This window comes from Phyllostomus hastatus, unplaced genomic scaffold (genome assembly GCF_019186645.2).
Source record: "Phyllostomus hastatus isolate PE091 unplaced genomic scaffold, TTU_PhHast_1.1 phas_contig_254, whole genome shotgun sequence".
NCBI lineage: Eukaryota > Metazoa > Chordata > Mammalia > Chiroptera > Phyllostomidae > Phyllostomus > Phyllostomus hastatus.
In genome coordinates, this window is record NW_025333810.1 from 1,011,004 (window position 1) to 1,024,778 (window position 13,775).

Here is a 13,775-nt window from a genome sequence, read left to right on the forward strand (position 1 = left end):
AAAAATAAAAAAAAAGGTCTATTTTCAGAAAATTCTTAACAATTAATGCCAAGTGAGTAAAGTTCCCAAGTGTTTAAATATCAAGGGAAAGACAATGCTAACTTGACTTCCCTCAATTTTCATACGGAGGCTTGTTCAAGTTTGGGGCGGATAAAGGGAAAGCACCTTTTATCTCCAAAGGCTTTTAAAACCTGCCTTTAGTAGGCACTGCATGCCTTCTTTTTGTAATCTCAGGTTTTATAGTCTCCTTTATCAATTGTGAGAGGTGTGGAAAGCTAGTTTATATCTTTCAGAAGGGACACCTGGGTCAACAGGTTGAAAGAACTTTGAAAGTTATTTTGTATCTTTGCCAGTCCCTGCATTGTGTGAGAATCACCGTGGCTAGTGTGTAAACTGTCTTTGAATAAGAGGGAGAAAATGGAATTTATCAGGGGACAATGCCCTTTGTTTAGAAGGAGCAACAAAAGATGAATAAAAGGACACAGCCAGTCTTCTGTGTTTAGTGTCCCATTTTTCCAGATAAAAAGGGGGATAATATTCAATCTTGATTGTGTTCAGGGACCTTTGGTACTTTAAGGAGATAGAGGAAGAAGGGAAATGAAAAAGAAATAAAGCAACCAATATGTTCTTGAACTGTGACTTCTAGCAGCTGCATTTAAAAACAACCATTGCATTTTGTGGGTGTATCTGTGAAGCTTATCCATTATGTGTGCAAACACAATCTGATTAGTATTTGTTATAAGCTCGTCTTGTCTGCTTTTATTACAGACATCACCTTCAGATGTGGGGCCACTGCAGCTACTAAATCAGGAATATTTAGCTATTATTTGTAATAAATGTCAGCAGGGCTGAACTGAAGCCAGCAGGAAATGTTCAGGGCAGAAAACACACTGACATTCATTCATGCAAATTTGTACCACTGGTGGAATTAATCATAAAGAGGGAGGGGAGAGCATACAATGCATTTATATTACCGGTTTGGCCAATTCTCCTTCCTGAATGTGAGAGTTATAATGAACAGAAAGCAATCTGCTGACAAATAGTCCCATGTGAAGTGCAGGCAGTGAGATTAACTTTCTGAAGCAGGTATGTCTGGGTTTATGGTGGACGCCCCCATTACCTCCACACCACATTGACCCTCTGAGGTAGCTTTGTGGTGTTACGTATTTTTTTTTTTGGTGTTTTCCTTTTCAAGAGACACTTTGATTTAGCATGCACATAAATTTTGCCTCTTAAAGTCACAGGGACACTCAACATTCTGTACAAATTGCTGAGTGTTGGACCAGCCTTACCCTGTTATAAGTCAAGGTGCTGTGTCACACTGGAGATATGGTGATAGGGACTGAGCTGTTGACTGACTAGTAAGAAATTGTAGTTTACCAAGAAAGAGAGAATTGAAATCATCTTTAATCTGCCTCTGTGTAGACTGAGTTGAACAACGCATACATCTGAATAATCTCAGAGAAGCTAGCAATCACCATTATAAAACACAGCTACTACTAGCATGGAACGTCAAAGAAACTCATTTTATTCAGTGAGTGAGCAAAGTTACCACCAGAAAAAAAAATTAGTGTGCTTATTGGCTTTCTTTAGGTTACAAAAATATAGGATGAAAGCCTACTTTATTGTTTTCTCATTTTCTCATGGTATAAAATTATTAATTCACTGGGAAACAAAAAATGCTAAAAGGAGCTGACATAAAAGTTATAAGTGACTTCAAAGATGTTAATTGTTCTTATGGTGTTTTAGTCCTATGACTTGAGTAAAATACATGAAAAACATGAGATAAAATGTACTTGATAATGTTAACACAAAATGCTTTTAAAAATTGTGTACTAATATTGACCAAACTTAAGGAATAGTTTTCTAAAATGTTTCCTATAATATGAAAGTTGGTTCTAAGTAATGCATTTCTAAAACAGTGTCATTTTCTCCACTGCTTTGAATCATGTGCATATTTATAGAAGGCACATTATGAGCTGAAACACTGTTCCTATGAGTTCTAATCCACAATGTGATCATATTCCTTGCGTTGTTTTTCTTAGCATAGGTTCTAAAGAGACCTTGTACGAGTCAAAGGGAAAGGACATTTCTGTTGATTAAGTGAAAGTTGTACTAAGTATAGTAACTGAATTGCATGACTTATGCTATAATTAGGGAGATCGGTAATGGCATTGAGGTGAGGGGTGGAACGTGTTTTCACCTATGGGACAACTGCAGTACTAATGGAAAAACTAGAAAAGCTGATGTAGCATTGCGACTTCTCAACTTTTCAGAGCTGAGATACTCTTTTTAACAATGTCCTTATGGTATAATTATTGATTCCATGTCTCGTTTTACAGAGGATTTGCAGGAAATATAGGAACATATTAAAAAGTAAATGGATAAAGATATGTAAATTAATGGCAATACTAACATCTTTTCATAAAGAAGGCCAGTCTGAGGGGAGTGTTTACACTGCAGATACACAGACTATTTGGCTTTATATAATTTCTACAATTCAGTAAAAATTTAGTCTTTAGGCACCCTGGTGGCCAAAGAGAGAGAGTGTGTCTTGTTGAAGGCACTAAGTTTGTGGTAATATTGTTGTGTGGCAGTGGATAACATGCATAAATATAAGGTGAAATCTTTAGTTTCTCTTCTCTCACATCACATCACCTGCATCTCTTCTCTTCTTACAAACTTTCTCCCTCTACAAACTGTCTAAGGACAATTTCTTCACTTCCCTATGTCTTCTTCCTTTTCTGTCTTGAGACAATCCTCTTCTGTCTACATCAAAAAAAATATCTAATCTCTGGAGACACTATTGTTTTCTAAAAATATTTTGATGCCACTTTAAAAAAATAGCATAGCACAATTTACTCAGTAAAATGCTACAAAGAATTTTATAAGGGAGATAATAAAACAAAAACATACATATTTATTATGTGTCAGGCTCTGTTTTAAGTACATACATGTTATCTCATATTTCATTAATAGAAACCTTTTGTTTTCATGAAAAATTGAAACAGAGAGGTTAAATAACTTTTCTAAGTTCACACATTTATGAAGTGCTAACTGTAATCTGATTATAAGCAATTTGGTTTCAGAATCTGTACTTTTAACTACTATGTCATTCTGTCTCTTAAAAGCTATTAATAGGAGAAGACAGCTAGAGTGAGTATGATTGGGTGTAAAGCTGAGTCTAAGTTTCTTGGTGATTTTTGTAGAAGTCAAAATGTGTTAAGTCATTAATTTTCATTGGGTAAGAATACATTTATGAAATGGGCAATGAATCAGTCTCAGTGAATAAAAGGAGATTCAAAGAGTTATTCTGAAGTCACCTTTGGCTTCCTAATTGGGCACATGACCCAAATTACCTCCACATCAGGAGATTCATTTCAGTGCCAGTTTTTAAATCTCAAATTTATTTAAGAAGGCAGCATTTTTTCAATGTGATTATTCTTCTTGAACCTTTGAGTTCAAGCAACATGACCAACTGATGTTTTTCAGAATAATTAACCTATGTCTTTCTCATGCCATTCCTCCATCCCTACTTTTACTTCCTTAATTGTTGAAGTTTTTTAATATTTTTTTATTTTTCCATTAAGGTGGACATAAATTATTATATTAGTTTCAGATGTACACTCCAGTGATTAGACACTACATAACTTACTAAGTGATCATCCCAGTGAACCTCACACTCATCTGACACCATACATAGTTATTATAATATTATTGATTATATTCCCTATGTTGTACTACACATCCCCATGACTGTTCTGTAACAACCAATTTGTACTTCTTAATCCCTTCACCTTTTTCACCAGTCATCCCTTCAAACTCCCTCCCCATAGCAGCTGTCAAAACATTCTCTGTATCTATGAGTTTATGTCTGTTCTGCTTGTTTGTTTTGTTTTAGATTCAATTGTTGATAGATTTGTATTTATTGCCATTTTCTTATTTATATTTTTTATTATTTTTCTTCTTCCCTTTAACATTTCATATAATACTGGCTTGGTGATGAACTCCTTTAGCTTTTGTTTGGGAAGTTCTTTATCTGTCCTCTGATTCTAAATGATAGCTTTGCTTGGTAGAGTAATCTTCATTATAGGCCCTTGTTTTTCATCACCTTGAGTATTTCTTGCTACTCCCTTCTGGCCTGCAAAGTTTTTGTTGAGAAATTAGCTGACAATCTTATGGGAGCTCCCTTGTAGGTAAGTAACTGCTTTTCTCTTGCTGTGTTTAAGATTCTTCGTCTTTAACTTTTGACATTTTAATTATGATGTGTCTTGGTGTGGACCTTTTTGGATTCAGGTTATTTGGGACTTTCTGTACTTCCTTAGACTTGTCTATTTCCTTCACCAAGTTAGGGAAGTTTTCTGTCATTTTTTAAATATATTTTCTTTTTTCCCAATTTCTTGTGCTCTCTCTTCTCCATGCAGCACCTTCATGTATGAATGTTAATATTCTTGAAGTTGTCCCAGAGCTACTTAGACTATCCGCATGTTTTTGGATTCTGTTTTCTTTTTGCTGTTCTGATTGGGTGTTCTGCCTCCTTATCTTACCAACCTCTGATTTGATTCTCTGCTTCATCTACTTCACTGTCAATTCCCTATAATGTGTTTTTATCTCAGTTAATTTATTCTTTATTTCTGACTGGTTATTTTTATGTTTTCTACTTATGCTTTTATGTTTCCTGTCTATGTTGAAATTCTCACTAAGTTCATCTACTCTTCCCCTAAGTTCATTGAACATCCTTATAACCAGTGTTTCTAACTAGGCATCTAGTATATTGCTTATCTTCATCTTGTTTAGTTCTTTTCTTGGAGTTTTTTTCTGTTCTTTAATTTGGGATATGTTTCTTTTTCTCCTCATTTTGGCAGCCACACTGTGTTTGTTTCTATGTATTAGATAGATCTGCTATGTCCTAGAAGCTTGGTAGAATGGTCTTATGTAGTAGGTATTCTATAGGGTCTGGTGACACAGTCTCCCCAATCACCCAAACTAAGCACTCTAGGTATGGCCTTTTGTGGGCTATAAACACCTTCCTGGTATAGTTGAGCCTTGATTGCTGTTGGTATTTCAATGGGAGGTATGTACCTTCAGGCCAATCATCTGTAGTGACTGGCTGTGACCATCAACCACTGACTTCTGATAGCCATGGAGGATCAGCTGTGCAGGAGCCCACTCTACTGAGAGGGACTTACTTCAGTGGGGCTCTGATGACCTCTGAGTTTGCCCCTTGAGTGTGTTGCTTGTGGAGGTGGTTGGATGCTGGTACTTTACATGATCTGAAGCTGTCTACTGATTGTTATGGCTCTGAGACCTCCTGGGAGGTGCAGGCTAAGGTCAGCTGCTGCCTGTGTGCTGCCTGGGCATGAGCTACAAAGCAATCTGAAGATGGTTGTTACTTGTGTTAGATGGGGTGGTGCCTTGGTAAGGCCAAGCTGTGAACCAAGGCTGACTGCTGCTAGTGGCAGACCTGGGGCCATTTTGTGAGAGGTATGGGGCACAATTAGACCAGGTGCTACCTCTTTTAGAGATTTTAGGAAAATCTCTTTTGAAGCGTTATGTAATGTGATGGTTAATTTTATGTGTCAATTTGGCTGAGCGATGGTGCCCAGACATGTGTTCAGACATCATTGTGGATTTTTTTTATAAAGCTGTTTTTTGTTGAGATTATAATTTCAATCTATGGACTTTGAATAAAGCAGATTGCTCCCCCTAATGTGGGTAGGCCTTATCCAATCAATAGAACAAAAGGTCTGAATAGAACAAAAAACCTACCTCATCCTAGCTAGAAGAAGTTCTTCCAGCAGATAGTCTTTGGACTTCAACTACAGCATCAATTCTTCCTGGATCTCTGGTTTACCAGCCCACCCTGAAGAGACTGTGCTGTGCCTAAAGAGGGTATAATCTGCCTGAAGTGACAACTACTCAACTCCTATGAATTGCTACTATTGAATAGTGGAATCCTGGTACTGTCAAGTTTTTTAATTTTTGAGAGAATCTGAAAATCTGGATTTTTCTTTGAAATTTCCCATTTTTAATGTTTAAAATTACTTCAGTTTATAAAAAATAAAACATTAATTGGTCAAACAATTAAGGTTAAAGGCCAGAGTTCACCTGTAAGCTTCTAGTTTAAAGTTTCTGACATAAAAAGTGATGAATTTATGCCAAAAATAATGATTCCTTATTTGATTTTATGTTATTGCAGCTAATATTTTATCTCTTGTTCCTTGTGTATAGGCAGCAGGACTAATGATCTCTTAAGGTCATTCTTGGATAATGATAATAAGAACGTATTACCTAAATACAGGAGAATGCTTATTTTTCTATTTGTTTTAATTTAAGGCACGATAAAGCAATTGTGATGTAAAGATTAAAGAGCAGAAGGAATGTAGAACACAGTATTTGTATTGTCACTTAAGTTGATATCTATTTATTATGATACAGTTTCCTCTATAGAACATTTGTGTGATTTCTTTTTTTAGTAAATATTTTATTGTTCTATTATAGTTGCCCCAATTTTTTCCCATTTGCTTTCCTCTGCCCAGCCCTACCCCTACTCGCACAGTCAGTCCTCACCCTGTTGTCATGTTAATGGGTCATTCATACATGTTCCTTCACTAGTCCCTTCTGCTTCTTTCCATCCTTGTCCCCCTTGGCCCTACCCTCTGGCAGTTGTCAGTCTGTTCCTGGTTTCCATGCCTCTGGTTCTAATTTGCATGTTTGTTAAGTTGTTCATTTGGTTCCTCTTATAGGTGAGATCAAATGGTATTGTTTTTTGCCACTTGGCTTTTTCGATGTAGCATAATATTCTCCAGTGCCATCTATGCTGTCACAAAAGTTAAGAGTTCCTTTTTTCTTTTGCTGCATAGCATTCCATTGTGTAAATGTACTACAGTTTTTTGATCCACTCATTTACTGATGGGCACTTAGGTTGTTCCTAGCACTTGACTATTGTAAATAATGCTGCTATGAACATTGGCGTGCATAGGTCCTTTTAAATTGGTGATTCAGGATCTTAGTATATAATATCAGGAGTAGATTTTCTTGGTCAAAAGGCAGTTCCATTTTTAATTTTTTGAGGAAATTCCATACTATTTTCCACAGTGGCTGCATCAGTCTCCATTCTCACCAACAGTGTACTATGGTTCCCCTTTTACCACATTCTTGCCAGTACTTACTCTTTGTTGATTTGTTAATGATGTCCACTCTGATCAGTGTGAAGTGGTATCTCATTGTAGTTTTAATTTGCATCTCTCATGGCTAGTGATGCTGAACATCCTTTCATGTGTCTCTAAGCCCTCTGTATGTCCTCCTTGGAGAAGTTTCTGTTCAGGTGCTTTGCCTATTTTTTATTGAGATTGTTTGTCTTTCTGGTGTTGAATCATGAGTTCTTTACATATTTAGATATTAAACCCTTATCTGTGGTATCATTGCCAAAAATGTTTTCTTATATAGTCGGATCTCTTTTCATTTTGATGATGTTTCCTTTAGCTGTGCAGAAGCTTTTTAATTTGATGTAATCCCATTTGTTTATTTTTCCTTTATCTACCTTGTCCTAGGAGATATATCAGCAAAAATATTGCTGTGTGGGACATCTGAAATTTTACTGCCTATGATTTCCTCTAGGGCTTTTATGATGTTATTAAGTCTTTATCCATCTTGACTTTATTCTAGTGTATGGTATAAATTGGTGGTCTAGTTTCATTTCTTTGCATGTACCTGTCCAGATCTCCCAATACCACTTATTGAAGAAGCTATTTTTACTACGTTTTATGCTTCTGCCCCCTTTGTCAAATAATTGACCGTGGAGACGTAAATTTATTTCTGGGCTCTCTATTCTCTTCCATTAATCTATGTGTCTGTTCTTGTGCTAGTACCAGATTATTTTAATTACAGTGGTCTTGTAGTACAGTTTGATATCAGGTATTGTAATCCTTCCTACTTTGTTCTTCTTTCTCAAGTATGCTTTGGCTATTCAGGGTCATTTTTGGTTCCATATATATTTTTGAAATATTTTATCTACATTTGTGAAATATTCCATTGGTGTTTTAATAGGGATTGCATTGAATTTATAGGTTGCTTTGGGTAGTATGGATATTTTAATGGCATTAATTCTTCCAATCCATAAACACAGTATATGCTTCCATTTATTTGTATCTTCCTTAATTTCTTTCTTCAGTGTTATGGAGACCTGAATACAAGTCTTTTACCTCCTTGATTAAGTTTATTCCTAGGTACTTATTGTACTTGTTGCTATAGTAAATGGGATTTTTTTCCTAGTTTCTGATTCTGATGTTCCATTATTGGTATACAAAAACACCTTCAATGTCTAAATATTGACTTTGTATCCTGCTATTGTCACAATTTGGACAAATAAATTTATTGGTTTGAGTAGTTTTTTTTGGTGGAGATTGTAGGGTTTTCTTTGTACAGTATCATGTCATCTGCAAATAATGACAGTTTTACTTCCTCCTTTCCAATTTGAATGCTGTTTATTGTTTATTTCTTTTTCCTGTCTGATCACTGTGGCTAGAATTTCCAATACTATGTTGAATAAAATTGGTGAAAGCAGACACCCTACTCTTGTTCCCGATCTTAAAGGGAAAGCTTTAAGTTTTTGCACATTGAGTAAGATGTTGGGTGTAGGTCTCTCATATATGGCCTTTATCATGTTGAGGTATGCTCCATCTATTCCCACTTTGCTGAGTGTTTTCTTTTTATCATAAATGACTGTTGTACTTTATGAAATGCCTTTTCAGCATCTATTGATATGATCATGTGATTTTTGTCTTTCATTTTGTTTATGTGATGTATTATGTTTATTGTTTTTCAAATATTGTACCATCCTTGCATCCCTGGGATAAATCCCACTTCAACTCAATACATCTTTTTAATCTATTCCTGGATCCAGATTGCCAATATTTTATTGAGGATTTTAGCATCTATCATCTTCAGAGATATTGGCCTGTAGTTTTCTTTCTTTGTTGTGTCTTTACCTGGCTTTGGAATTAGGATAATACTGGCCTGGTAAACAGAGTTTGGGAGTCTTTCCTCTTCTTGAGTTTTTTGGAATAGTTTGAGAAAGACAAGAGTTAGTTCTTCCTTAAATATTTGGTATAGTTCAACTGTGAAGCCATCCTGACCAGAGCCTTTCTGTGCCAGGAGATTTTTTATTACAGCTTCAATTTCACTAGCTGTCATTGGTCTATTAAGGCTTTCTGCCTCTTCTTGATTCATTTTTGGAAGCTTGTGTGTTTCTAGAAATTTGTCCATTTCACCCACGTTGTTCATTTTCTTGGCATGTATTTGTTCATAGTAATTTCTTAAAATCTTTGTATATCTGTGGTGTCAGTTATAACTTCTCTTTCACTTGATTTTATTTATTTAGTTACTTTCTCTTTTTTTTCTTGAGTCTGGGTAAAGGCTTATCAAATTTTGTTTATCCTTTCAAAGAAATAGCTCCTACATTTATTGATTGTTTGTATTGTTTTTTTAGTAGTCATGCCATTTAATTCTAATCTGATCTTAGTTATTTCCTTCTTTCTACTTGCTCTGGGCTTTGTTTATTGTTGTTCCTCCAGCTTGTAGATGTAGGGTTATGTTGTTTATTTGAAATATTTCTGTCTTTTTTAGGTAGGCCTCTATTGCTATGAACTTCCTTCTCAGGATTGTCTTCCTTGTGTCCCTTACATTTGGGGTTGTTGTGTGTTCATTTTCATTTGTTTCCAGAAACTTTTTGATTTATTCCTTGATCTCATTCTTAACCCATTACTTAATAGCATGTTATTCATTCTTCACAATTTGAATGTTTCTGAGTTTTTTTTTTTCTTTAAGGTTGGTTTCTAGTTTTAAGCCATTTTGATCCAAGAAGATGCTTATTATGATTTCAATTTTCTTGAATTTATTGAGGGCTATTTTGTGTCCTACCATGTGATCTTTCTTTAAAAATACTACATGTGTATTTGAAAACTGTGTATTTTGCTTCTTGGGAGTGAAAGTTTCTGTATATATCAAGTAAGTAATTTGATCTAGAGTGTTGTTCAATGACACAATATCCTTGTTGATTCTTTGTTTGGAAGATCTACCCATTATTGACAGTGGGATGTTAAAATCCCATACAACGAGTGTGTTCCTATTGATATCTTTCAAGATTTTCCTTATATATTTGGGTGCTCTTATGTTGGATACATACATGTTTACAAGGGTTATATCTTCTTGATGGGTTACTCACATAAGTATTATGTATTATGTGTCCTTCATCTCTTTTTATGGCTTTTGTTTTGAAATCTATCTTATCTAATATAAGCATTACTATTCCAGTTATTTTCTTTTATGTCCATTTTCTTGGAATTTTTTTTCCATCTCTTTGCTTTCAGTCTATATAGATCTTTTGTTCTTAGGTGAGTCTCTTGAAGACAGCATATATGTGAACCATATTTTCTCATCCATTCAGCTACCCTATGTCTTTTGATTGGAGCATTTAATCCATTTATATTTAAGGTTATTATTGATAGGTATTTATTCATTGCCATTTTACTTTCTTCCTACCTGTGTTCCTCTCTTTCTCACTGATTTTCTTCTTTTTCTTAAAGCAGACCCTTTAGCATATGTTGCAGAGCTGGTTTGGAGGAAGTGTATGTATTCTTTGAGGCTTCTTTTGTCTGGGAAGCTCCGTATTTGTCCTTCCATTTTAACTGAGAGTGTTGTTAGGTAGAGTAGTCTTGGTTGCAGGCCTTTGTTTTTCATTATGTGGAATATTTCTTGCCATTCTTCTTATGGCTTGGAGTGTTTCCATTGAGAAGTCAGTTGCTAGCTTTATTGGACCTCCCTTGTATGTTACTTCCTGTTTCTCCCTTGCTGCTTTTAAGATTCTCTGTCTCTAAATTTTGCCATTTTAATTATGATGTGTCTTGGAGTGGTCCTCTTTGGGTTCATCTTGATTGGGACCTTATGTGCTTCCTCAACTTTTATGACATTTTCCTTCATCAAGTTAGGGAAGTTTTCTGTCATTACTTTTTCAAACAGGTTTTCTATCCCTTGCTCCTCTTCTCCATGTGATATCCCTATGATATGAATATTATTATGTTTCATGTTGTCCTGAAGCTCCCTTAAACCTCCTTTATTCTTTTTGAATCTATTTTTAATTTTATTTTCTGTCTGGGAGTTTTTTCCTACCTTGTCCTCCAGCTTGCTGATTTGATTCTCTGCTTCATCTAGCCTGCTTTCAATTCCTTCTAATGCATTCTTCATTTCAGATATTGTATTCTTCATTTCTTCTTGGCTCTTATTGATTGTTTCTATGCCCTTTCTCATGCTGGTGTTTTTCTCAGTAAGTTCTGTTTAGCTTTTGTTGAGTCTTTTATAGTTCTCACTGAGCTCCTTGAGCATCCTTATACCCATTATTTTGAACTCAGTGTCTGATAGTTTGCTTGCCTCAATTTCATTTAGCACTTTTTCTGGGTGTTCCACCTTTCCTTTTCATTGGGGGTTGTTGTTTTTTTCTACCCATTTTAGGTGACTCTTCTTGTTTGTTTCCACATATTAGATTGATCTGATTTGATTTCCTGTCTTCATGGTGTGAACTTCTGTGATAGAAGTACTTTGGGACTCAGTGGTGTAGTCTCCACTAGGGAGACTACAAGGGATCCCCAAAGCTGGATGCTCTTGGGATGTGCTTTATGCTATTTATGTGGGTTCTCTGGTTGTAATTGTGTTTGGTTGTTGTTGGGTTGTTTTTTGCTGGGCCTTTCTCTCTCTGTCTGACCGAGAGTCACACCATCCACAGTGTTTTATATGCTGTTGTACAGTTGCTGCCAGAACAAAACCAAACACCCCAGGAACCAAACCCATAACTGCAAAAATAACCCCCACCTACAACCATACTATCAATAGCAAATGAACAAATATTAATAAAGGTGTGAAGAGTTGAGATTATTATAAGAAAGGAAAAATGAATATGAGATGACTAACCGAAAGAAAATGATTTTGAGAGGGTTGAGGGAGGAGAAATAATAAGGGTAGGGAATAGAAACAAAGCAAAAAAAGAAAGAAAAGAAAATTTACATCATAAGTAAAAAGGGAGGGAAAAAGGCAGAATTGAGTAAGAAAAAGGAAGAGTATAGTATTAGGCTTAAACAAAAACTGTAAAAATATAGTGGAAAAAGTAGGAACCAGATTGGAGAAAAAGATCCACCAGAGCAGTATCAACAACAAATGAGCAAAGATTAATATAGGTAGAATGGGAATATGAAGGAAAAAAGAAAGAAAGAAAAGCTTATGAGATGTCTAGAGGAAAGAAAAGTGATTTTGAGAGGACAGAGGGAGAAGGAGTACTAAGAGCAAAGAATGGAAACCATGCTAAAACTGGGAAAAATTAAGATTTATAATGAAAAAGAGGCAGGACAGGCAGAAGGTAAAATGCAGTAGGAGAGGGGGGCATTAAAATTTGAGATTTGAAATACAAAACAATGATGATCTAGAAATAAAATTGAATAAATGCGACAACTAACATACCCACAACCAATGAGCAAAGATTGATAAAGATGGAGAGAGAATAAGGGTATTTTAAGAATGAAAAAAAGAGTGTGAAATGACTAATGACAAAATAAATGGTTTTGAGAGGCTGGTGTGGGCAGAAATAATAAGAGTGTGCAATAGAAATAGGTTGTAGCCAGAGAAAAATAAAATTTAAAACAATAATAAGAATAGGAAGGAAGATGGTAAAATGCAGTAAGTGAAGGGGGGAATAAAATATGAGATTTGAAATAAACTAAAGTATTAAAAACTAGTGAAATAATAGGCACAGATTTGAAGAAAAAGGGAATATTAAAAAGCTATATGGGAGAGGAAATAATGCAAATCATGAAGAATACTGTACTGGAATTAATCTCAGTAGAATTCAGTGTTTGCTACTGTCCTCTCTTTCTGGATCCACCCCTGATAAAGTCAGGTGGTGTCCTAGTCTGGCCCTAGGCAGCCTGTTTGAGACTACAAGCAATCTATACTCTGTGGCTGTCTGCTTCAGATTTGGCTGGTCCCAGCTATTCTGCCCTGTTGGCTTTCTGTCCTCCCAGGGCCCAGGAGTGGTTCATTTAATGACCTGAGAGCACGGCCAGTACCTTCTCCATCTGCCTCCAAAGGGGGACTCTGGTGGGATTGGGAGGCTGAGAACCCTGTGCCCCATCCTGGGGGCACTGTTCAGTCTTCCAGGAAGATGATGGGAATATTTCCCCAATCCCTTGCCACACATCTTGGTCTGTACCAGATTCTTTTCAATTATGTATGATTTCTGGTGAATTAACTGTCTGTTTCCTGTGAAGTGCTAATCTGTGTAAGAGGAGCAGCTCTTTCTTGCTTGGTGCAGACAGCAGCTCTGTCAAAGTGCTGAGGCTTGGGGGGGTGGCCCTGAACCCCCCCCTTGTTGTGCTTGTCTCTAATCTTTCAGCCCCACCCAGAGGAACAGTGTAGATTGTAGTGTCTTTTAAACAGTCCTTTCGGAGCTTTTTCTTCTTTCTCCTGCAGAAATGTGCCCAGCAGGGGGCTCCTGAGCCTGGCCTCACTGATCTGTAGAGCCTATAATCAATCCCACAGGTAGGGGTTGGGCTTGACTGTCTGTTAGGAGACCTACCTGGCTTCAGCAAATCTCAGGTTTTCAGCTCCTGGCTGTTCAGTCCCCAGTTTGCTGCTCTCTCTCTCTGGAGACTCAGCCCAAATTCTCTACTCTGTATGATCCCCTGCTTGCCAGCAGTGCTGGGTTGTGTCCCACAGTCCCTTCAACATGA